We start from the raw sequence: 26,294 nt of genomic DNA on the forward strand, positions 1-26,294 counted from the left end.
AGTTTAGGTGACTGGCTCATGGTGACTTTCATTGTTTTGAATGGAGCTTTGAACTTGGATTGCCTCAATTTTTTACTTGCTATTACATCATAATGAGTTGCTATGCATACCACCCTTAGCTGTTTGGAGAAAGGATGGGATCTAAAACGTGTGGGGAAAAATACATATGCACATTAACATACCATGCTGATCCTAAAGTAATAAAAAAGGGAAGGAGAGCACCAGCACTATAAAGGAAGAGCAGAAACACCAGAGTTTAGACTGGAATCACCTAACATACTAAGGTCCAAAGTGATCAGAGTCAAGACTCTCAGAGGAAGAGCGTGACCAGACTGAGGATTCCTTTTCTCTTTATTTTTAGCCTTAAGTTTACAAGTTCAGTATCTTTAAGTAAAATAAGCAGATATTGTATTCATTCTTTGTATAGTTAAGTCTGGGTGCAAAATTAGGGTTGTGTTTGGACACAGAACATGAATAGTCCTGCCATTAGATGAGTTTATTTTGGCTAAATTAGTGACATGAACAAACAGTCGATTTTTTCTAATCTGAGCTTGGATTAGACATTCTGGATACATAATAAAACAAGCAAATCAAGCAACTTTTTTTGCAAAATAAGGAATTTTTACTATATTGTTTGTTTACATTAGGCTTTTCTCCCCAATGGGGACCCAAACATTGTTCTTTTGCCTCAGGTTAGGCTCAGAGTGAGTGACTGGTCCAAGGTCACCCAGCAATCTTCTGTGGCAGAGTAGAGATTCAAACTGGGTTTACCCAGAACCTAGTCCTATAAATTAACTGCAACACCATGCCATGAAGTAAAATTAACTGGCTTTGAAGTAAGGAAAAGATTAGTGACCCAGGATCATGTAGCTACAGCTAGTCTGAACTGGTGTCATCCCACTGGGATTCAGCCTTTGTGCCAGCACTCCACTCTGGCTAAGGAAGGGAATGGCAGGAAGATCTGTCAGACAAGCAAGGAAGCAGAAATAACTAAAGCAGGTTAGGTGACACATCTTAACCCTTATAAAGGCTTCCAGGTCAGGTGAGCTCTCTGCTTCTGTTATGGCTTTGCATAGAATAAGAATGAACCATAGTCAAAGTCCAAGTGACTGTTTCTGTTGATCCATAGAAATACGTTAAATCATTTCTGTCATTATACACTTCAGAAAGACATGGCAGTGATTTCTATTTCCTTACTCTTTACCACTTGTGGCACTGTCCACTACTGCTTCCTAGAGGACATAAAGGGCTCAAATTCATACAAAGCGCCTTCTGGAAAGCAACACTACCTCCATTTTCAGAGGCTTAGGACAGCTTCACCCATGTGATTAAGACATTTCCAAGGATGTATAGAAAAATCATCCTTAGACAATGGAACGTATGTGTGTATGTTTCCTGGCCAATAACCAACTGCATAATGCTTTTGATTCTAGGCCTTTCCCTTTTGTATAAAAATCTTCTCTTAAATATTTTCATGTTACACCCAAGGAAACTGGGAATGGGTGGCAGTGCTTACTTTTTGACTAGTTCTCACCTCTGAAGCAGGAAATCCGACTGTGTCTCTAATGTTTGTCTCACAATCTTCAAAGAATTCAGCTTTAAAAGCTTCTGCAACTTTTTAAAAGTCAGGTGGTTTTCCTCTCCTTCTTCTGTTACTAAATGTGTTTTCATTATTAGGGTCATTAACCCAAACAGCTCATTGATGGCCATGTCAGACAGCCAAATCCCTAAGTCCTTAATTGCTTTTACATCTTGGGTTTACAATTCATTTTGTAGAAGTACACACACAACATGTAGTGTGTTGCCAATTTCTTCCCCCCACTCACACCATTATTTTAATCAAATGGCTGAATAAATCTCACTATCAGAGAGCACAGGGAGAAAAATGTGGACTCCTCAGAACACTGGCCCTTTCTGTTTTTGTGTTTACCATGGCTCTTACCTCCCAGCTCCATCGCTTTAAAAACCTGCTTCCATATTCACATGCGCATTCACCTCACTCTCCCATTGGATTTTTAAATTCCTTCCACATCCATTTCCCAGCATTCTGCTGTCACTCCACTGTATCTCCGTAGTTTCCAAGAGTGGTTTTTCAGAGGAGTATTCCCCCCTCCTCTTAATTCACTTCCAAGCCTTTAAAAGTGGAAACATTTCCTTGGGCTTTCCCCCTCCCCTCCTCTGGCAGGCTAATTGGTCTGTTCTTATTGATCAGTTTCACATTATGCATGTCTTTTGAAATAGGAGATTAGGAAAGTAATTGCCTTTGTCTGACATCAAGTTAACTTGGTTGGTTAAGATGCTAGGCTATTTTGTATTTGGAAAAAAAGTTTTCTTTTAAATTGACTCTGACCACAAACTTTTCGAACATGAGAATAATGCTGTGGAACCTAGTTTGTGGCAGCAGCCTTTTAAAAAAAGTCTGGTCAATCTCAACATCTACTTTTGTCAACTCATTCCTAAATAACAATGGGGGGGATTTAGGCTACAAAGCCCCACACACGCATAGCTGGTCTTGAGGACAAAAGGAGATTGAGGAAGAATCGCACTGCTACAGGACCAACCCTAAATCAGACTTTTCCCTGCAGCCGCTGTGGCCGGACCTGCCTGTCCCACATTGGTCTTGTCAGCCACCAGCGAGCCGGCAGCAAACGTGGACTATTGCACCCTTCTTAAATCTTCGTTCGCGAAGCCAAGCCGAGAGAGAGAGAGAGAGAGGCTACAAAGCACTGACATCTCTGCCTCCTCTCCATCCAAGCAGTGCCTGGCAGTGTGTTTTTTCTTCTTCAGCAAACTCCTTGTCTACTGATAAAGGGGGGGGGGGGAGCACTAATAGCAGCCCCACAGTAAATTCATTTGGAAGACTCTCCTATTTCAAAAGGCACGCCCAATGTGAAATTAACCAATCAGGAGAAACCAATCCCAGAAAACTACCCAGCTTTTCTCATTGGTATGTAGAATATATACACCGCAACTCTCAATAAAAATTGGAGAGAAAGAAAAAGATGTAGAATGCAGGCACAGCATTCAAAATAAACCCAACCGACTTGACTTCAGTGAAAATCAGAAGTAAGCTGTCTATGCAGAAAGGACCATTATGCCTTTAGTAGGTCTTTTCCCGTGCTTCTTACTTTCCCCTCCTATGCTATGTTGAAGTTTAAGAGTTTAAGTTTTTGCACAGTGACTGTCACTCAAAAAACTATTAATATATGCATTATATGAATAATGACTATTTCATCTGCAAGGTGGCATTGGGGGAAAATAGTTGGGAGCTCTTCCCCCTACCCCACAGCACACTGATATAAAAATGATGAGCTCTTGTGGTAGGTAAGTAGCTTCCTGGTAGTAGGGTTGCCATTGCCAGTTCTAGCTAGGGAAATGCCTGGATATTTGGGGGCAGTGCCTAAGGAGTGACTGCAGCAAGGATATGATACCACAGAGGTTGCCTGTTGAAGCTTCCATTTCCTCCAGTGTAACTAATCTCTGTAGTCTGGAAATCAGTTATAATTTCAGGAGAACTCCAGGCCTCACTTAGAGATTACAATACAAAGAGAGAGGTCACAAATACTTAAGGCAACCTCTGATCTGAAAAAGGCTACTGTGACCTAAAATTACTATGCATGACAATTTTAACAAAACAAGAATATACAATTTAATAGAACAGGTATGTAGGTAAAAATTCATAGCCTACAATATCTGATATACAATTTCATACAATGTCTAATATATAGTTTCAACAATGTTGTCCACAAACGAAATTCACAGTACAGAGTCCATCTCCATTAATCCCAGGACTGTCAAAATTCACTTCCTGTTTCAATAATTTGAAAATTCAAGCAACAGTGAAGACACAAATTTACACTATTCCCATGGCTGAACAAATCTCAGTATCAAAGAGCACAGGGAGAAAGGTCTCTGCATGTTCTTCCTCCCTCCCACTCTACCTCATGCTCATCTGCCTTTTGTGCCTTCTAAATCATGTTCAGCCCTCATCAGGCTGAATTTTTGGTGTTCCTGGGTTGTATTTATTTTCCTGCATACCTGTGGAGCTCCCTGAGTATATTGAGACTATTGCTTTGTGGGTGGCCCAGTTGTGTTTCTCTACTGTCCATTACTTGATCAGAAAGTCAGCATTTAAGTGAATAACATGTATAACAATATTATTTTCTCTCTATATATAAAAGGGAAGCCATGTTGCCAACGCCTTACCTTGCCTTCCATAGGCTGAGCTGCATGTGTCTCAGTCTTGATGGAGAGCAACCCCATGCTCCAATCCCAGGACAGATGAGGATTGGGCCACTGGGGAAGCTGCCTTTGCTGATGACTCACTTTTTCCTCAGAGGTTGTTGCTAGGCAACCTTAGTATTCCATGCTTAGTTCTATCAGTAAAAGGCAGGGGAAGCAGGCCCTTTCCAAGCCTATTTTGGCCTTTGAGGGAGAACTCATTGGGGCCAGTCCTGACTAGGGTTACCAGTTCCAGGTTGGGAAACCCCTGGAGATTTTGTGGTGGAGTCTATGAAAGCCAGAGTTTGGGAAGGGGAGAGGCCTCAGCTAAATATAATGACAGAGTCCACCCTCCAAAGCAGTTATTTTTTCCAGGGGGAGAGAGATCTGTTGTCTGGAGTTCAGTTGTGATAACAGGAGATCTTCAAGTTCCACCTGATGTATTTACAGGTTATATATGCTGCAATGAAGCAGGCTTTTAAAAGTTTACTTTTAGCTGGATGGGAAATCATATACACAACAAATACTTCCCCACACACCGACCAAGGCTGCAAATACATTGCAGGATGCAGAGTAATTAAAGTAGGATTCCTCCTGAGCAGCTATTTTGGAGATGGGGAAAAGGGCTCAGTGCATCTCATGCTCAGTTCATCTCACACTCAATGCATCTCATATCTCTTTCTCTGCCAAACAGCTGATTGGTGGGATTCCAACGTGGTTATGTGCATAGAAGGTTGAATGCTGTGAAAGTATAGGATCTGGACCTGTGTGCTGAAGTATGCACTAGAGGACAATATAATCCAACCCCTAGAGTTTCCTGCACAAATCAATATCCAAAACAATCCATTGTAGCATCCAAGGCTTTTTTGAGCTGGAATGCACCAGAACGCTATTCTGGCTGGCTTCAGCAGTTTTCTGGCTGCCTTTGCCAGCGTTCCAGCTCCTCCTGGTGCCCAGGTGGTGGGCGCACTCGGTGTGTGTGTGTGTGTGGGGAAGCTGTACTTCAGTGGCAGCCTCCTGGCGTCCAGGTTGCCTGTGGCCCTTGGGGGAACCAAGCTGTGCTCAAGAGGCAGCCTCCTGGCACCTGGGTTTATGTGACCCTCAGGGCACTGCGTGGCAGCTTCCTGAGGCCTGGGGCCATGCTGTGCAACAGCATATGGTGAGTGAGACAGTTCTCTCTTTCATTCCATTTCTTTCCCCCTTTTCATTCCATTTCTCCTTCCCTTCTTTCCATTTTTTCCTCCTCCTCTTAGTTCTTTTTGTGAAGCAGCTGCTCTGAACTGATCTCTTCTAGTTGTCAGGGATGCTTTAGGCTGAGCAGAGGGTAGCCTGTATGGCCCCTTCCAATACTATGATACTATGAGTACAACAGTGGTATTTATTTAGCAGCATAAATTGATTTTTTTGCTGCTCTTTTTTCATTTACATGTGAGTTTTGTGATTGTGTCATGCTGGTTTTGAATGCTGATTGTTTCATGACTATTGTAAGCTATCAAAGATTTCAGGTTTTCACGGCTCGTAACATCATTAGGGTTTGTAGAATCTTTCGGGCTCAAGTGCCGTGTTCTACTGGAGAAAGTTTTTCTCCAGTAGAACACGGCACTTGAGCCCGAAAGATTCTACAAACCCTAATATTGAAAGCTACTTTGAGAACTATTGGTGGCCTGTGAAGATGTTTCCATTAAAAATGAGGCCATAAATATGCATTGTCCGAAAACTGATCTAAATTCTGTGCTTTCTAAAATGTATATGGTTGTGCACAATCATTCATCAGCTGTTGGTTTTGGCAATGGCTTTGAATATTTGCAGTGTGTTACTGTTTGCTACTTTCATGAGAGGTTCTTTCCATAATTTGAAGGTGGATTAGAAGATGGCATTGCAGTAAGAAATTAGGGTTTAAGATTGTTGATGCTTCAAATGTTACAGTTTGAAGAGAGTATTCAGATGCATGAATGGAGTTTTGTGCATAAATTTATGCAGAGCAGTTTTAAGCAGAGTTCTAAGCCGGTTGACTCTGGACATGGAAGGGTTCTTTATAGTTGCAGTACTAGAACAATCTGCATCCCATGAAAGTCAAGCACAAAATTTCTATTGACTTTGATTGAAATTGGTGTCTCCTGCAGCCTGGGCCCTCAGGGGCCCTAGCCGTGCTGCGTGGCAGCTTCCTGAGGCCTGAGACCAAGCCGTATAACAGCATATGGTGAGTGAGACGGTTCTTTCAATTTCTTTCCCCTCTTTGTTCCATTTCTCCCCCCCCTTTGTTCCATTTCTTCCCTCTGTTTGTTCCATTTCTCCCCCCCCCCCTTCATTCCATTTCTAACCCTATGAGCTGCCAGTGTAAGAAGTTTACAAAGGCTGTTCTTTCTTACTCCTTACTTTGCCCCAGCACCCTCATGACTCCCACAGCCAATGCTGGGGGTTTGTGGACATGTGATTAAAGTCCTACATGGTAAAGGTAGCTACAGTAGGGAGAAGGAATTGAGCAAAATGCCCCTTTAATATGGTGCTGATGGATGAAGCTCAGGGGAGCAAACTCTCCATTAGCACAAAAAGAGAAGGGTAATTACTGATTCTAATAATTACTTGTAGAACATTCTTCCTCATTTTTAAAAAATTGGTTCTCATTCTAGTTTGTTTTTTTAATTGCATTTGCTCAAAAGTCACATCAATACAATTGTGTGCAGTAATAATAAAACCAATAAAATACATATGAACCTAATCATGAATAAAAATTAAAATACTATATAACATAGAAACATTCAATAAGACCAATTTAAAACACAAGTAATGACAAACTAGAGATTTGACTATTTCTCTCTCTAGTATGAATATAATATCAGGTATCAAATACCAAATGTCAAATGACTCAGACTGATACCATTAATCTAATATTCAGATGTCCTTATGATGGATTGTTTTGCCTTCATCTACGTAATGAAGGCAATAAACTATGTCATTCTAAAGATAAATTTGTCATTGTCTACCAATAATAATATTAATTAACCTGATCTGGTCTTCCATAAAGTCATGATAAAATAGATGCAAGGAGTCTTTCATGTTCTGGTATGTATCTAAGGCACCAGAAGATCACATGAGCCAGGTCCTCAAGACCCCTGTGACCACAATAGCAAATTCTTTTATTGTAGGGGATCCTATTCTGTCCACCCTCTGTCATCCTGTGTGTGTGTGTGTGTGTGTGTAAGAGAGAGAACAAACTAAAGGAAAAAGTTTGCATGTCATTTTCACTATCTCAGTTTCTCATAGCCTAACCTTGTGACTACTGTCATTCAGAATGGAAGAGTCAAGAAACAAACTGTGCTGAATAATATTTTCTCAGTTTTGTCCACTCCAGGTTTCACATTAGTTGTCTGAAACCAGAAAGCTGTTTTGGATTACTAAAAGAGGCTGCTTTTGCATGCACCCAGTTCACTTCCCAACAGTTGTGCATGAACAAAGTGTTTTTAAGCTGTTATTCTAAACAGCTGAATAGTTTATCATCTTTTAAAACAAAACAAGCAGCACTTCCCAGGACTTGGCGGAATAACCAGACATGCCACAGGCCAATAAAGGGTCAAAACATTGAATTTTTCTCCGAATAGCATTGCCTTGTTGTTCTTGGTGTTTTCATTTATTCCTCTAGAAGCCCAAATGCATTCCAGATGTACTTTGCAAGATCTCCCACAAGGTCACAGCCAAGCTGAGCTGCTCAGAATGACCTCTGATGACCTTGAGGTGTGCATGGATGAAGGAGGGCCCATTCCCTGCTGCCTCAGTTGAGCTGGAACTGTCATCATGCATCTATCTAAGGTTTTTTTCTTAGTGTTAAAAACTTACATTGTTAAATTGTTTGGTCTTCCTGCTACAAATGTAATTGAGCTTGCAGAAAACAGGCCAATGGAAAAAATGGCACCTACTCTGTTGTGTTCTTCCCACATCAGCCAAGTCTCCAAACTAGGGATGGGCACAAACCAGTTCACAAAGTAAAGTTTGTCATGAATGTTGGCCGGTTCATGGTTTGCCAGTGATGTTCATGGAAGGGTGCCTGGCACGGACATTTCACAAACTTTGGTGCTGTATGTGGTGGTTTGTAAATTATTACATTTCCAGACATTCTCCTCACAATTAAGCTGTTTACAAAACTCCAAGGCAATAGGGGAATTGAATTCTCCAGCCTTGGAAACATTAATAGAAGTCCTCCAAAGCTTAACAGGCATTGCTGGCTTCCAATCAGGGTCGAATCGCCCACTAGGCAAACTAGACGGTTGCCTAGGGCACTGGGAGGTGGGGGGTGGCAAATTGGGCTCTCCCCTCCACTCCAGTGCCCCAGCCAGGCAACTGCCTAATTTGCTTCCTCCCTCCCTGCTGCTCTTGCCACTAGCACCCTTTGGCCTGTCCCCGCCCCCTCCGGCTCCCCACTAGCCCCCTCCGGCTCGCCAATGCCCCCCACCACTCTGCTCACTCACTCGCTGCCCCTCCCCTCCACCACTTGGCGCATCTAAAACTGAGGCCTGCCGGCTCCTAGCAGCCTGCACCTGTGCGTTTTGTTAAGAGTCTCTTAACAAAACACGCAGGTGTGGGCTTCCAGGAGCCGGCAGGCCTTAGTTTTAGTCATGCTGAGCAGTGGAGGGGAGAGGCAGTGAGTGAGTGAGCAGTGCGGCGTCAGCAAGCCTGAGGAGGCAGGGGCAGGCCAGAGGGGGCTAGTGGTAGCAGTGGGAAGAAGGTAAATGGAAAAGGGAGAGAAGGGTGGGAAGAGGAGGAGGTGGGTGGCTGCCATGCCTCGGTGGGGCACCAAGGGGTGGGGTGGGATGGAGTGCAGTGGTGGGGGGGCAGCCTGCCTAAGGCACCAGGCACCCACGGGGCAGTGCTGCTTTCAATAACAGAGTTTCCTTTCTGTTCTATGGGACAGACAGAGAGACAGACAGAGAGACAGACAGACAGACAGATAGGGAGAGAGAGAGAGAGAGACAGACAGACAGACAGACAGACAGATAGATAGATAGATAGATATGGAAGGAATCAGGAAGGAATGTGCTCTGTTAATCTGTTTTTAAGAAGTTCCCCGCCTCTCTGTAGAAATGTGTACAGCCAACAGAGGAGAGGGTGCGGAGGTGAGCTGAGCATATATATGCTCAACTCACCTCCGTACCCTCTCCTCTGTTGGCTGTACACATTTCTACAGAGAGGCAGGGAACTTCTTAAAAATAGATTAACAGAGCACATTCCTTCCTGATTGTGAACTTCTTTCCCTCACTGGGGTTTTGAGGTAGTTGGTGGATTCAGGTGAGCCACCTCATCTCTCTCCTTATGCCAGAGGGGCTTAGCTAAAGGGTACCTCAGCTAAGGACCCACATTTTGATTGTGATTCCCCTCCCCTGCTGAGGTTTGGGTGTGTTAAATGTACTCAGATCTCTAAGCCACCCCATCTCTCTGCTCATATACCCTGTCTCTCTGCTCATGAGAACTATCAGCAGATATATTAAACCCACTCTGACCTATTGGCTATCTATGTTGGCTACCTTCAAAAAAGATGCTCTTCTTTGTGAATCTAGAACGATAACTGAAAATAGAGAATTACACATCCACAAAGACTTGACTGATGTAAGCATATGCAGACTTAAGATCCAGCAATAAGAACTGTGCAAATCCTGCAACCACAAAATTTCATTCTAGGGAATGAATGGTCACAAACATGGAAGCAATAAGTTCCACCAGATAGCCATAACCTGATAAACACCGGTGAGAGGCCTGCAGGATATGAGTTGCCACATAAAGTATGGAAGATGGCTAATAGAATATGAACAGCTTTAATAGTTGTGCAGACCTATTGTTTAAATGGAGCAAAATACCAGGACCTGAATGTGATTGTGGTACAGCCCACCAAACTAGGAGATGTGTGGGAGCTCATTGAACTCTCCCCAGCTGCAATTGAGTGGACTGAAAATTTAGATGTTAGTAATTAGGAGTTAGTATTTGCCCTATTGGCCTGCATGCCCATTATATCATAAGAACATAAGAGAAGCCATGTTGGATCAGGCCAATGGCCCATCCAATCCAACATTCTGTGTCACACAGTGGCAAAAAAACAAACAAACAGGCACCATCAGGAGGCCCATCGATGGCTAATATAAAAAAATTAATATAAAAAACTTGGGTTTTTAAAATATTATTATATGCTTCCTGTGTGTTACTCTGCCATATGATAAATAAATCTGCTAATGCTGAGCAGAGGAGCTTAGCTATTGAGTTCCTCAGCTGGGGATCCACATTTTGATTGTGATTCCTCTCCCCTGTTAGAGTTTGGACCAGTGATCTTGATATGGTAGATCAACAACACAATGCTAAATAGAATAACACAATTCTAAGTCTGCTGAAGTTGGTGGGTTCAGAAGGGTGTAATTCTGCTTAGGATTGTCCTTTAAGGCTTGGAAATCTGGTATTTCAGGTTAAGAACATAAGAACATAAGAGAAGCCATGTTGGATCAGGCCAACGGCCCATCCAGTCCAACACTCTGTGTCACACAGTGGCAAAAATTTTTATATATATATACACACACACTGTGGCTAATAGCCACTGATGGACCTCTGCTCCATATTTTTATCTAAACCCCTCTTGAAGGTGGCTAAACTTGTGGCCGCCACCACCTCCTGTGGCAGTGAATTCCACATGTTAATCACCCTTTGGGTGAAGAAGTACTTCCTTTTATCCGTTTTAACCTGTCTACTCAGCAATTTCATCGAATGCCCACGAGTTCTTGTATTGTGAGAAAGGGAGAAAAGTACTCCTTTCTCTACTTTCTCCATCCCATGCATTATCTTGTAAACCTCTATCATGTCACCCCGCAGTCAACGTTTCTCCAAGCTAAAGAGCCCCAAGCGTTTCAACCTTTCTTCATAGGGAAAGTGCTTCAGCCCTTTAATCATTCTAGTTGCCCTTTTCTGGACTTTCTCCAATCTATAATAACCTTCTTGAGGTGCAGCGACCAGAACTGCACACAGTACTCCAAATGAGACCGCACCATCGATTTATACAGGGGCATTATGATACTGGCTGATTTGTTTTCAATTCCCTTCCTAATAATTCCCAGCATGGCGTTGGCCTTTTTTATTGCAAACACACACTGTCTTGACATTTTCAGTGAGTTATCTACCATGACCCCAAGATCTCTCTCTTGGTCAGTCTCTGCCAGTTCACACCCCATCAACTTGTATTTGTAGCTGGGATTCTTGGCCCCAATGTGCATTACTCTGCACTTGGCCACATTGAACCGCATCTGCCACGTTGACGCCCACTCACCCAGCCTCAACAGATCCCTTTGGAGTTCCTCACAATCCTCTCTGGTTCTCACCACCCTGAACAATTTAGTGTCATCCGCAAACTTGGCCACTTCACTGCTCACTCCCAACTCTAAATCATTTATGAACAAGTTAAAGAGCATGGGACCCAGTACCGAGCCCTGCGGCACCCCACTGCTTACCGTCCTCCACTGCGAAGACTGCCCATTTATACTCACTCTCTGCTTCCTATTACTCAGCCAGTTTTTGATCCACAAGAGGACCTGTCCTTTTACTCCATGACTCTCAAGCTTTCTAAGGAGCCTTTGATGAGGAACTTTATCAAAAGCTTTCTGGAAGTCAAGGTAAACAACATCTATCGGGTCTCCTTTGTCCACATGTTTGTTCACCCCCTCAAAGAAATGTAACAAGTTAGTGAGGCAAGATCTTCCCTTGCAGGAAGTTCAGGTTCAGGTTCAATATTAAAATGGGGCCTCTGTCTTTCTCCATTTTAATATTTAGAGCTCTTGGATCTGGTGGCCTAACACCATTACAGACCCTTTTCACATAGGCCTGTGGTTTGTCATGTGCCAACAGTTATCCATCACTCTCACCTGTTTACTCAGATTCTCTTTTATGAAATGATTAAGTAAGTTCTGAATTCTGAGACCTGCAAGCACAACACTTTTCCACTGAGAAGGAAGTCATGAAGCATACAATTGCAAGAATGAGAAACCATTTTAAAATTACAAGGGTTTGTACCCTTTAATGCTGTTCCTTTGTGCAAATGGATCATGTCTACTTTCTTCATTTTCACAGAATTTTTCATTTTATGCCACCCAAGTGAACCTTTCCTCTATTCCCCTCTTCTTCCCTCATGAATTGCCTTGGCATGCTAGATTTCAAAATAAAAATAATTATACTTTTAAATAGTATTTCAAACAAAAATGTCCCTCCAGAGATACTTAGCAAATGTTTGCTACCCTGACAGACAGCTGCATATACTCTAGGGGTGCAAGCACCTAGTTCTTGGAATATTTCAGCCACTTGTTGGAATTGATGAAGCCACAGACCTTATAGACATAAAAAGCCAATTAGCTTATCCTACCTCTCCGCCCCCGCCTGCTAGTTCCGAATTGCTCCCTGCAGTGAGTTCCTGCAGCCAAGTTTCAAGTGACCCAAGGATTCGTGGCTGCCACAGCATTCAAGAGTAAAACACTGTTGTGAATCTGTGATGAATTTAAAATTGCTCTTCGGCAATGGTGGAAAACACACATGGAAAGGAAAAGCCCTCCAGCGAATTATCATTTCTACACACAGCATTAAAATGTGCAAGTCATTAGAGTTTAACCTTTCACTAGAAATAAACTAATATGTGCCCTATAAAATCCTAGTTAATGGGCTCTTTTGAAAACAGAATTGCTAACTAGTATCTCAGAAAAGTTCACACATTTTATAGACAAGACTATGATTACCACTTTTTTCCTCCCACAAAGATGACCATGTTCAGTTAAATCGTAGTAAAGGATCCAGAACAGCTCTGCTTTTCAGAGGTATTGTGGAAAGGGGTGAAGAAAACTAGCTTTACTAATGTTCTGTTCACATACAAAAATAGTTGTGGAGTAAAAGTCTGAATTCTACTAAGGAGGAGTGTTTGACCTAAGCTTCACCAAGCACTAGGCTTCCCAAATCCCCCGCCTGGTCGGGGGACCCCCGATTTGGAGCCTCCTCCCCCCGCTCACCAAAAATCCAGAAAGCTGGGGGGGGGGGATGGTGGCCCTTCCCACCCAGCCCCAATCCCAGAAGCTTCTCCTTGCCCTTACCTTCCCACCCAGCCCCAATTGCAGCAGCCTTTCTTCCATTTTCCCAGGCTGCTTCCCGCCCCCAGTCAGCTGGCTGGTGGAAAGGAGGGGGGAGGGGGGGAGCCCCGCCCAGCCTGCAAAGGACCATGTGCCTTTGCACCTCCAGAGGTTTGACTTGAAAGGCTTCAATGGTGTGTCTGTGTTGCTGTGAAGAGGCTGGCAGCAACTGGTGAGTAGAGAGGCCAATCCCCTGCTTCAGACTCACCAGAAATGGTGGGGGGGGGGGGGCGGGAGAGGGAAACATCTTCATTATTCCCTATGTGGAGATCAATTCTCATAGGGTATAATGGGGAATTGTTCTGGAGGTTTCGGGGGCTCTGGGGGAGCTGTTTTTTGAGGTAGAGGCACCAAATTTTCAATATAGTATCTAGTGCCTCTCTCCAAAGTACCCCCCAAGTTTCAAAACAAGTTTCAAATGAGCCCCAAAAGAAGGTGCCCCTATCCTTCATTATTTCCTATGGAAGGAAGACATTTAAAAAGGTGCTGTCCCTTTAAATGTGATGGCCAGAACTCTCTTGGAGTTCAATTATGCTTGTCACACCCTTGTTCCTGGCTCTGCCCCCAATGTGTCCTGGCTCCACCCCCAAAGTCCCCAGATATTTCTTGAATTGGACTTGGCAACCCTACCAAGCACTCATGCATCCATTTCTACTCCTTTCTTTCTTCAGTTCTTCTCACTGTAAGATAAAGAGAGACAAAACAGGTGAAGCATTTGAAATATCTGTTTGGGTGTATAAGAGCCACAAATTAGGCTCATATCTTACTCTACTTCTGCTGCGAGCCAGAAACTCTTTGAGTAGGCCTTGTTTTCCGATATATGTTGCTACAGAGATTATTCTGTGTGCATTGAGATTATATGATTAAACATAAAATAAGCATGAACATTATGTGTTGTGTTATAATTGTAGAATTTACTCCATTTCATTTTTGGGGGAGTAGGTCTCATCTTGCTGGCATAATGTTTGGCAAAATGGAGGCTGGTATTCTTGGTTTCAGGTTTAATTAAAATCCTGAATTAAGATTTCCTTTCAGTTTTTTTACTTCAGTATCCTAAGTACTGCTTAATACAAGTCTTTCTCTAGTACAGAACAATAATATGAAGGTTTATCTATCTGTCTTTTAAAAGTAGATCTGTACAGGTCATGAGGTATGATTGACAGTGGCATGTCTGAAACACAAATGGAGAAGCTTTTCCCAGCATGGAGATGTGGTGACAGAAAACATCACCTGTTGATTCTCTGTTTATTTTGAAATTATTGAAAATGCAGAGTCCTGAGAGAAAAAAGTCCAGATGCAAACAGGACCAGGGGTTCTGCGTGGACTCCCACTGCTGCACTGGAGCATGCGGTGGTGCAGCTTGGGACTCCTGGCAGGGTTGGCAACGGGTGACCCAAGATTTGATTGTGTTATCAATCCCAGGCCATCAAATGTAGCTGTGGGCAAGTGCCTTCATATGCACAATCTGCAGGTGGGTTTCGTGCAATGCGGTGAGGACTTGCTGACGCAGTGCCAGGGGCACCAGTACCCTACTCCCACACAACAAGGACCCTTTATGCACCAAGAGCTCATCCTGGCAGGAAGCATAAACTGTAAAATCTGGGCCCACCCAACTGGTGGGCCATCCCCTCCACACCCAGTCCAGAATGTGGGAGAGGATCTTGTCCTTGGCTGAAAGGTGGGCAATGTCCTTAGCGTGCACCGGGTGGTCCGGTAGAGACTCGAAAAGCAGGATCTGATGTGCTGGAGCTGGATCAGGGTCCCCTGATGGTAAAGGCAGGTGGCTCAGGGCATCAGCATGGCCCATTGCCTTTCCTGGGCAGTACTGGAGGGCGTATTGATATCCCATGAGGAAGATGGACCACTGCAAAACCCAGGTTGAGAAAATCTGGGGCGTTTGGTGATCAGGGGCAAATAGGCCCAGCAAGGGCTTATGGTCTGTTTAGATGGTGAAAGGTTGGCCATATAGGTAATCATGGAATATTTTTGCCCCCACCACTATCGCCAGATCCTCTTTGTCTATTTGCACATAATTGCACTCCACTTTCTGTAAAGTCCTTGAATAATAAGTCACTGGGATCTCTCGGCCATCTGGCAGCACATGTGCAAGGACTGTGCCCACTCTGTAGGGGGAGGCGTCACAGACCAAGTCAATAGGCAGCCGCTCGTCAAAGTGGGCCAGCAAGCTATTTGATGTTAAGAGGTATTTCACTGCCTGGAAGGCAGCGGCTTGCTGGCTGCCCCAAGCCCACATGGCCCTCTTGTCCAGTAGCCTATGAAGTGGCTCGGCCACTGCTGCCTTGTAGGGGAGGAAGGAGTGATAAAAGTTCAAGACGCCGAGAAATGCCTGTAATTCGGCCTTGTTGGTGGAGGCCAGTGTGTCACAGATGGCCTCAATCTTGTCCTGGGCCAGGTGGATTCCACTAGCATCCATTGTGTAGCCCCAAAAGTCTATACGTGGAACTCCCAGAAGACACTTTTCCCACTTCACCTTCAGCCCAGCCTTATTGAAGCATTGGAACACTGCACAGAGGCGGAAGGTGAACATTTCCTCAGCAGCGATGATCAGCACATCATCAAAAAACGGCTGGACACCTGGGATGCCTTTTAAGAGAGAGTCCATTAGGTTATGAAAAATCCCTGGGGCTACGCTGACACTGAATTGCAGGTGCCTGACTCTGAAAGCGCCCCTGTGCGTGACAATAGTCTGTGCTTCCTGATGGCGGCATCCACTGGAAGCTGTTGGTATGCTTGGGCCAAGTCCAGGGAGGCCAGAACAAGGCTAACCACTGGGATTGGGTAGGCATGGTCTTGCAGTGCCTTATTGATAGTACATTTGTAGTTCACACAGATGCGGAGGCTTCCATTGGGTTTTTTGGGGGTCACGATGGGTGTCTCCCCATCATTGATTCTCTGAGCCACCCAGACCTCAGGATAAGCGGTGTCAAATTTGGGGAGGTACCCTTGCAGTCTGGAAGCAGTAGCCATTGTCGGTTGCGCAGCAACACTGGAGCCTGGTGTGCTGGACGATGCTGGTTGGTCCTGGGCTTCGCTCATCCGAATCCCACCTTCGTCGCCACTATAATATAGTGGGTTCAACACATGGAAGAGATGTTGAAGTAGTGATCGTGGCTTCTTTATTAGGTACAGCATAGTATGAGGCTGCACTTAGAACTGAGAGCTGGGCTCACAGGGCCAACAATATACAGTATATACATTCAAGTTCCTGCGCAAGCATGTCATTGGATCATTCAAACCAGCAGGGGGCCTATGATTGGAGCAGACGGTGAGAATTTGGATCCTGCTGCCCATTGTTCCGCAGTTCCCAAACTCAAGCCTAAAGGCTCCAATGAGCCAGGTGTGGACTTTATTCCAAAGTCACGACATTAGTTTATATACACAACAGGAAGGCACTGTAAATAGTGAGCTAATAAATATGGGAAGGGCAGTGGGACAAGGAAGAATATAAGGGAACCTCGGACATCAGATATACAACTCAACAAAAGATGAAATGTGGTGAAATGGAAGGAGTATTATGGTTAAACAAGCACTGGAAGAATGGGAGGGTGGGACAGAATCCTTTTATTCATAAGATCAGGTCGATGAATATCCCTCCATTCTTTCCCTCTGCAGTGGTACACATATGTTATCCAGCTTGCCTGCATCTAATTGTAGAACAAATGTGTGCTAGCCCTGATTTTGTATGTTAGCAAGGAAGTACAAGTATAGCTAGGACAATCCTGTTACTGCTGCCTATTTTTCAGAGCCAACCCTCTAGGCTTCCTTTCTCACAATTAAACTTACTTTTATAATAGCACCAATTAGTAATCTTTATAATGTAGGTGTTTGCAATTTTCTACTTTATCAGAGTTTCTGTTATAGACTCCTGTATTTGCAAGGGTAATAAAGTGGGATATTAAAACACCTCTCCAAGAAACCACACAAGGCATATTCTTTTTAAACTATAAACGTTGCTTTGCTGTGTGATATTAAATAATGCAATACCGTGGAAAATATAACCAGTGTTAATAAGTATTAGTAAATGTACGGTGGTATAATATTGAATGCTTTATAGTGAAGCATATAAGAAAGAGTATGGTAATAAGCAAGCACTTTTCAACAGACTGAATAGCACAAAAGCATGAAAAATCTTTATTAAGAAAACAGTAATTTACAAATAGGAACAAAATTTCATATATGGGGCCGTAATATGCACAGAAGTTTTTAAAAGCTTCATCAACAAGGTGACTTCCTCCAGCAGAACCAGAATTATGGAAATTAATTTATGTTTCCAAAATATGAAAGGAAATCAATCTTTTCTTATCGCCTCTGGTTTTAAAGAGGCGATAAGAGTAAACAGAAATGATTTTTTAAAATTTCCCTGCTTTAAAATTACCTGATTACCATGTAAATGGCATTCAATACATTAGAAAAAACTCATGTGTTAATAGTAGGTAAATGAAGTCTGTTTACCTGGCAAGTAGAGTTGCCAACCTCCACATGAAACCTGGAGATCTCCTGGAATTACAACTTATCTCTGGGTGACAGAAATCACTTCCCTTAGAGAAATGGCTGCTTGGAAGGGTGAACTCTATGGCATTATACACTGCTAAGGACCCTCCCATTGCCCAAACCCCACCCTCCCCAGGTAAAACTCCAGGAATTTCCCAACCTGGATTTGGCAACGCTACTGACAAGTGGAGCTTAATTTGAACAGAGGCTTGGGAGGTCTTAGGGAAGAATCTTATTTCAATACCAGGGGTTTAGAAAAGAGTAACAATGCAGTCTTATGCAGAATGGTTTAGAAGAGGGTAACTCTGCTTATAGCTGTAGTGTAAGTGAGGAGGGATTTCACTAGTAAGTCACTATACTAACTTCCCACTTGGGACCCAGTGCAATGTAGTCATTCGAGTATCATGCTAGGATGAAAAGACACAGTTTCACAGACTGAGTGATGTTATGACAAGGGGGGGATTTTGAATCCCGACCACTGCTGTCAGTTATGACATGGGCGTGACCAATTAATCAGAACTCCACTAAAATCAATCACCCTGTCACTGTTTCTGTTTAAAAAATTTACCCTTCAGAAAATGGCACAGTAGGCAAAGGAAAGGATTAAACAAAGTTGGTTTATTAAAACAAACTGGCAGGGAAGGGGATTGATAGGTTCATAGGTGTTTGGACTGTAGCAGATGGAAACAGACATTTAAAACTGCACATAGAACACTTCTGAGGTGACTGGCTACAGAACACTACAGAATACAGTGTTTCCCTGGAAGTTGCTTCACTTTCCCTAAAGGTTTCAAGTATTTTTCTGGTTTAACTTTTGATGACTGGACTATGTTTCTAGTTAGCATTTCTGCTTCACAACTTCACACAAGCTCGAGTGCGCTAATCTATGTTGTGAGCTCCCAAAGTAACATTGCTTCTGGGCATCATTGTAGTCAATGGGTCCCTTAGGGTTAGAGTTAGGGTTAGTGTTAGGGTTAGAGTTACAGTGGGGTTTAGGGTTAAGTTAGGGTTCGGTTTGGACTCTGGCATGCTAGACAAGACAGAGAGAATGTCACAAGACTCCTTTAGATCTCTGTTGACAGCTGCCTGAGTAACATTGCTTCTGGGCCTCATTGAAGTCAATTCTAACTCCCTTAGGGTTAGAAGTAGGTTTACTGATGGTGTTAAAGTTATGGTAGGGTTTAGGGTTAAGTTAGGGTTCGGATAAGCCTTTGGCCTGCATCACAAGACAGACAGAACATCTCAATACTTCCTTAGATCTATGTTGACAGGTGTCAGGGTAACATTACCTCTGGACATCATAGTAGTCAAAGGGTCCCTTAGGGTAACTGTTAGGATTTGGGTTTCAGAGGTGATTAGGGTTAAGTTATGGTTCAGGATAGCCTTTGGCCTGCTAGATAAGACAGAGAGAATGTCAAAAGACTCAGATCTATAATTAATGCTGCCAGAGTACCATTTCCTCTGGGCATCATTGTAGTCAGTATGTCCCTTAGGGTTATGCTAGTGTTAGGGTTATGTTATGGTTGGTTTAGGGATAAGTTAGGGTTTGGGTTGACTTTTGGCATGCTAAACATGACAGAGAGAATGTCACAAGACTCCCTTTGATCTACGTTGACGGCAGCCAGAATAACATTGACTTAGGGCATCATTTTAGACATTGGGTTACCTAGGGTTAGAGATAGGGTTAGGGTTAGAGTTTCAGTGGGGGTTAGAGTTAAGTTAGGGTTAGCCTTTGACCTCCTAGAAAAGACAGAGAGAATATCTCAGGATTCCAATCTATGTTGACAGGTGCTAGGGTAACATTACCTTTGGGCATCATTGTAGTCAACAGGTCCCTTTGGGCAGCATTCCCCAACCTTTTTGGCACTAGGGACCAGTTCTATGGAAGACAATTTTTCCACAGACCAGGGGGGGGGGCAGCGGCGATGATTTAGAGATGATACAACTGTGCACTTTATTTCTATTAGTTTGGTGTGGTGGTTAAGTGTGCGGATCTTATCTGGGAGAATCAAGTTTGATTTCCCACTCCTCCACTTACAGCCGCTGGAATGGCGTCGGGTCAGCCATAGCTCTCACAGATTTGTCCTTGAAAGGGCAGCTTATGGGAGAGCTCTCTCAGCCTCACTCATCTCAGAAGGTGTCTGTTATGGGGGAGGAAGGTAAAGGAGATTGTGAGCCACTCTGAGACTCTGAAATTCAGAGTGGAGGGCAGGATATAAATCCAATGTCTCATTATTATTATTATTACTTCTACATTGTAATATATAATGAAATAATTATACAACTCATGGCCCGGTTGCTAACAGGCCATGGACTGGTCCTGGTCCACGGCCCGGGAGTTGGGGATCCCTGCCTTAAGGTTACTATTAAGATTAAGGTTAAGGTTATGGAGGTGGTTAGGGTTAATTTAGGGTTCAAGATAGCCTTTGGCCTGCCAGACAAGAAAGGGAGATTGTCAGAAAACTACCATAGATCTAGGCTGACTTCTGCCAGAGTTATATTGCCTCTGGGCATCATAGAAGTCAATGGGTCCCTTCGGGTTAGAGTTAGGGACCTACTTCAATGCCAGTAGCCATTACCCACTACCCACCACCAGCCTGCTCAAAATTTAAATAATTTTACTCATTAAAAGTAATATTTCTTATTTTGAAAGATGGCCCCTAAAGGTGGTAAGAAGGGGGAAACAGAAAGGAGAAAGCATTCCGTGTTTAAGCAAGTTTTTCCCACCTATAGGCGGACCATCTATCTCCTCTGCAATGCTGAGGAGGAGTGAGCTAATGGTAAAGAGAGCTCACTTACAACAATTTTTTTTAATGCAAGCACTTAACAAACTGCATCAAGTCCTGAGAAATGACATAAATGAAATGTTGCAACCAGCATTACAATTAATGGACCAGCTAGAAGAACTTTACAAACAGACAAATCAAAAGGCTGAGATAGCACTTTTAAAAAGTTACAGAGCTTGAGAATCGAATACCTGTGAGTAACTCCGATGTTTGGGAATAGGAACACTTTTTATCTTTGGATTATTATAGCTGGGAGCTGTGCTTAAAATTCAGAGGGTTCAAATCAAACATAATAGCTGGGACAGAGTTGAAAATATTTATTGCAAATTGGTTAGCAGGCAATTTAAGCCTTGAAGCTGGAGTTATCCCCTTCTGCTTACTGCATCAGGAGGGTATGTGAAAAATATATTATGCACAATATACTAAAGACATACTAGTAGAATCTAAGGACTTCCTAACAAGGCAGAGAATCCTTGCAGAAACAAGAGAGTGGCGCGGTCTTGATTTTCAGGGTTCAAAAATGCAGTTTTTCCCACACCTTCCTCCAGAATTTTTAAAGATTAGAAGAGATCTTAAAGATACAACTACTAAACTACGGGAATTAGATATATAGAATATCACTGGCTTACTACAGGTAAATTGTGTGTTCAACACGGTTCAGATTCCCATCCCACCTGTGACTCTGCTTCAGCACAATTAATGTGGCTGCCTTAAATCTTTCTCCATCTGCATCTAATAAACAGAGAGCTGGCAAAATAAAAGAGTGTTCTCCTCTTATGCCAGTTAAAACCACCTGTATATGTACTTCTGAAGACCTTGAAGATTCTGTGGAGACGTTGGACTATTTATAATACAAGAACTGGGTAATATATTCATTTTTTTGAGGCTAGAACAGTGGGTGACAGACGTTCGAATATGTTCCCCCAATATTGTTTTGTTACTTTAATGGTGGGGTTTTACTCCCCTCCTGACCCCAGTGGTCTCCTAGAATAGAGTTTAAATCAACTGTAACCTAAATCAGTTTGAAGATTAATTTTGTGACTTATTGTATATCAATTATAACAAACTAGGATAAGTTTGATAACCCTATAAGTTTATGAAGATACTTTTGAGAGAAGAAAGAAAATGAGGAAGAGATGAAGATTAGTTTTTGTTAAAGTATACTTATAATATAATGGATTGTGTTAGTATTGTTACATTATAATATTCTTTCTTCAGTAAAAGATATATGAATGAAAAAATAAGGAAGAGAGAACATCACAAAACTCTCTGATGTCTATGTTGATAGCTGCCTGAATAATATTGCCTCTGGGCATCTTTTTAGACAGTGGGTTCCTTAGGGTTAGAGTTAGGGTTAGGGTTAGAGTTAAAGTGGGGTTACAGTTAAGCTAGAGTTCTAGTTAGCCTTTGACCTAATAAGCAAGGCAGAGAGAATGCCAAAGGTCTCCCTTAGATCCATATTGATAGCTGCCAGAGTCACTCTGCCAATGGGCATTGCTGTGGTGAAATGGGTCCCTTAGGGTTAGAGTTAAGATTAGGGTTAAGGTGGGGGCTAGGGTTAAGATAGGGTTTGGGTAACCTTTGGCCTGCTAGACAAGACAGAGAATGTCAGAAGACTCCCTTAGATCTATGCCGACTTCTGCCAGAGAACCATTGCCTCTGGGCATCAATACAGTCAAATGGTCTCTTACGGTTTGAGTAACGATTAGGGTTAGGGTTACAGCCAGTGCTTCCTCTAAGCTGAGTTAGTGGGAGCTAGCTCACAGATTTTTAGCCTCCAGCTGACACATTTTTTCCTAGTTCAGGAAAAATGGCCCCAAAGCACAATAATTTATGCAGTAGCTCACAGCTGTAATGCCAGGAGCTCACAGCTTTAATACCAGTAGTTCACAAAATAGAATTTTTGCTCACAAGACTCTGCAGCTTAGAGGGAACATTGGTTACAGCTACTGTGGGGTACAGCAGAGGTGGCCAATGGTAGCTCTCCAGATGTTTTTTGCCTACAACTCCCATCAGCCCCAGCCAGCATGGCCAATGGCTGGGGCTGATGAGAGTTATAGTCAAAAAACATCTGGAGAGCTACCGTTGGCCACCCCTGGGGTATAGGGTTAGGGTTCTGGTTAGCCTTTGGTCTGCTAGACAAGACAGAGCGAACATCACAAGACTTCTTTAGATCTATACTGACTGCTGCTAGAGTAACATTGACTCTGGGAGTCATTATAGTCAAAGGGTACTTTAGGATTAGATTTAGGGTTAGGTTTAGATTTACACTAGGGGGTTAGAGTTAAATTAGGGTTTGAGTTAGCCTTTGGCCTCCTAGAAAAGATAGAACATCTTTAGGCACCATTGTAGTCAATGGGTCTCTCAGGGTTCGAGTTAGGGTTAGAGTTATGGTGGGAGTTACATTTAAACTAGGGCTCTGATTAGCCTTTCATCCACTAGACAAGACAGAGGTAACATCACAAGACTTCCATAGATCTAAGTTAAAAGTAGCCAGAGTAACATTGTCTCTGGGCATCATTGTAGTCAATAGGTTCCATAAGGTTAGTGTTAGGGTTACAGTTCATAGAATCATACAGTTGGAAGGAACCTCCAGGGTCATCTAGTCCAACCCCCTGCACAATGCAGGAAACTCACAAATACCTCCCCCTAAATTCACAGGATCTTCATTGCTGTCAGATGGCCATCTAGCCTCTGTTTAAAAACCTCTAAGGAAGGAGAGCCCACCACCTCCCGAGGAAGCCTATTCCACTGAGGAACTGCTCCAGTCATCAGGAAGTTCTTCCTAAAGTTGAGCTGGAAACTCTTTTGATGTAATTTCAACCCATTGGTTCTGGTCTGACCTTTTGGGGCCACAGAAAACAATTCCACACCATCCTCTATATGACAGCCCTTCAAGTATTTGAAGATGGTGATTATATCACCTCTTAGCCGCCTCCTCTCCAGGCTAAACATCCCCAGCTCTCTCAACCTTTCTTCATAGGACTTGGTCTCCAGACCCCTCACCATCTTTGTCGCCCTCCTCTGGACCCGTTCCAGCTTGTCTATATCCTTTTTAAAATGTGGTGCCCAAAAGTGAACACAATACTCCAGGTGAGGTCTTACCAGAGCAGAGTAAAGCGATACCATCACTTCACGTGATCTGGACACTATACTTCTGTTGATATAGCCCAAAATTGCATTTGCTTTTTTAGCCACCACATCAAACTGGGGGTTAGGATTAAGTTAGTGTTTGGGTTAGCCTTTGGTCTGCTAAACAAGAGAGAGAGAGAACATCACAAGATTCTCTTAGGTCTATGTTGTCACCTGTCAGATTTACATTGACCCTGGGAATCATGGATGTCAATGGATCCATTAGGGTTAAAGTTCGGGCTAAGGTTAGGGTTGAGTTAGGTTGGGGTTTTGGTTTACATTTTTGTTTGGGTTAGCCTTTGGCATGCTAGAGAAGACAGAGAATGTCACAAGACTCCCTTAGATCTATGTTGCCAGTTGCCAGAGAAACACTGCTTCTGGACATCATAGTAGTCAAAGGGACTCTTAGGGTTAGAGATAGGGTTAGGGTTACAGTAATGGTGGGGTTTGGGGTTAAGTTAAAGTTAAGATAAACCTTTGGCCTGTGAGACAAGACAGAGAGTTTGTCACAAGACTCTCTTAGATATATGTTGACAGCAGCCAGAATAACACTGAATCTGGGCATCATTGTAGACAATGGGTTCCTTAGGGTTACAGTTACGGTTGGGGTTAGAGTTAAATTATAATTTGGGTTAGCATTTTGCCTCCTAGAGAAAACAGAGAGAATGTGTAAAGACTCCCATAAATCTATGTTGACAGCTGCCTGAGTAACACTGCATCTGTGCATCACTGAAGTCAATGGGTCCCTTAGAAGACAGAGATAATGTCACAAGTAACCATTAGGTATATGTTGACACCTGCCAGAGTGACATTGACTCTGGGCATTATTGAAGTCAATGAGGACATTAGGGTTAGGGTTAGACTTTTGGTGGGGTTAAGGGATAAGTTTGGATTTGGTTTGGCCTTTGGTATGCAAGACAAAACAGAGAGAATGTCAAAAGACTCCTTTAGATCTCTGTTGACAGCTGCCTGAATAACATTGCATCTGGGCATCATTGAAGTCAATGGGTCTCTAAGGGTTAGAGTTAGGGATAGAGTTATACCGGGGATTACAGTTAAATTCTGGTTCTGGTTAACCTTTGGCCTGCTTAACAAGACAGAGAGAATGTTACAAGTAACCCTTAAGTCTATGTTAACACTTGCCAGAGAAACATTGTCTCTGGGTATCATTGTAGTCAATGGGGTCCTTAGGGTAAGAGTTAGGGTTAGGGTTGGTGTGATGGTGGGGGATACAGTTAAGCTAGGGTTCTGGTTAACTTTTGGCCAGCTTGACAAGAAAGAGAGAATGTCATAACCGTTAGGTCTATGTTGACACCTGCCAGAATCATATTGCATCTGGGCATCATTGTGGTCAATGGGGCCCTTAGGCTAAGAGTTCGAGTAAGGTTTAGAGTTAAAGTGGAGGTTACGGATAAGCTAGGGTTTTGGTTAACCTTTGGCCAGCTTGACAAGACAGAGAGAACACCAGAAGACACCGTAGGTCTATGCTGAAATCTGCAATAGGAGCATTCACCCTTGGCATCATTGTGGGCAATGGGACCCTTAAGGTTAGGGTTAGAGTTTCGGTGGGGGTTATGGTTAAGCTAGGGTTCTGGTTAGTCTTTGGCCTGCTTGACAAGACAGAGAGAATGTCATAAGTTACCATTAGCTTTATGCTGACACCTGCAAGAATCACATTGCCTTTGGGCATCATTGTGGTCAATGGGGCCCTTGGGGTTAGAGTTAGGATTAGAGTTACCTAAGGATTACATTTAAGATAGGGTTTTGGTTAGCCTTTGGTCTCCTTGACAAGAGAAAGAGAGAGAACATCACAAGTCAACCTTCAGTCTATGTTGACACCTGCCAGAATAAGACTGACTCTGGGCATCATTGTTGCCAAAAGGGCCCTTTGGGTTAGGATTAGGGCTAGGGTTCTGGTTAGCCTTTGGCCTACATGACAAGATAGAGAGGATGTCACAAGTCACCCTTAGGTCTATGTTGACACCTGCAATAGGAACATTGACCCTTGGCATCATTGTGGTCTATGGAACCCTTAGGGTTAAGGTTAGGGTTAGAGTTTTGGGTGGGGTTACGGTTAAGGTGGGGTTCTGGTTAGTCTTTGGCCTGCTTGACAAGATAGAGAAAATGTCATAATTAACCCTTAGGTCTATGATGACACCTGCCAGAGTCACATTGCATCTGGGCATCATTGTAGTCAATAGGGCCCTTAGAATTCAAGTTAGGTTTAGGGTTAGAGTTACCCTGGGGGTTACGATTAAGCTAGGGTTCTGGTTAGCCTATGGCCCACTTGACAGGAGAGATAGAATGTTACATGTCACCCTTAGGTCTATGTTGACAACTGCCAGACTAACATTGACTCTGAGCATCATCATGGTCAAAAGGGCCCTTTGGGTTAGGATTAGGGTTAGACGTGGTTGGGTTTAGGGAGAAAGTCGAGTTCAGGTTGTAGCAGGAAAAACCCCTGCAGTAGGCAATTGATGGTTGGTTCAGTAACAGATGAGGCCTGAGGCAG

The sequence above is a fragment of the Heteronotia binoei genome, chromosome 2 (genome assembly GCF_032191835.1).
Source record: "Heteronotia binoei isolate CCM8104 ecotype False Entrance Well chromosome 2, APGP_CSIRO_Hbin_v1, whole genome shotgun sequence".
NCBI classification, from domain to species: domain Eukaryota; kingdom Metazoa; phylum Chordata; class Lepidosauria; order Squamata; family Gekkonidae; genus Heteronotia; species Heteronotia binoei.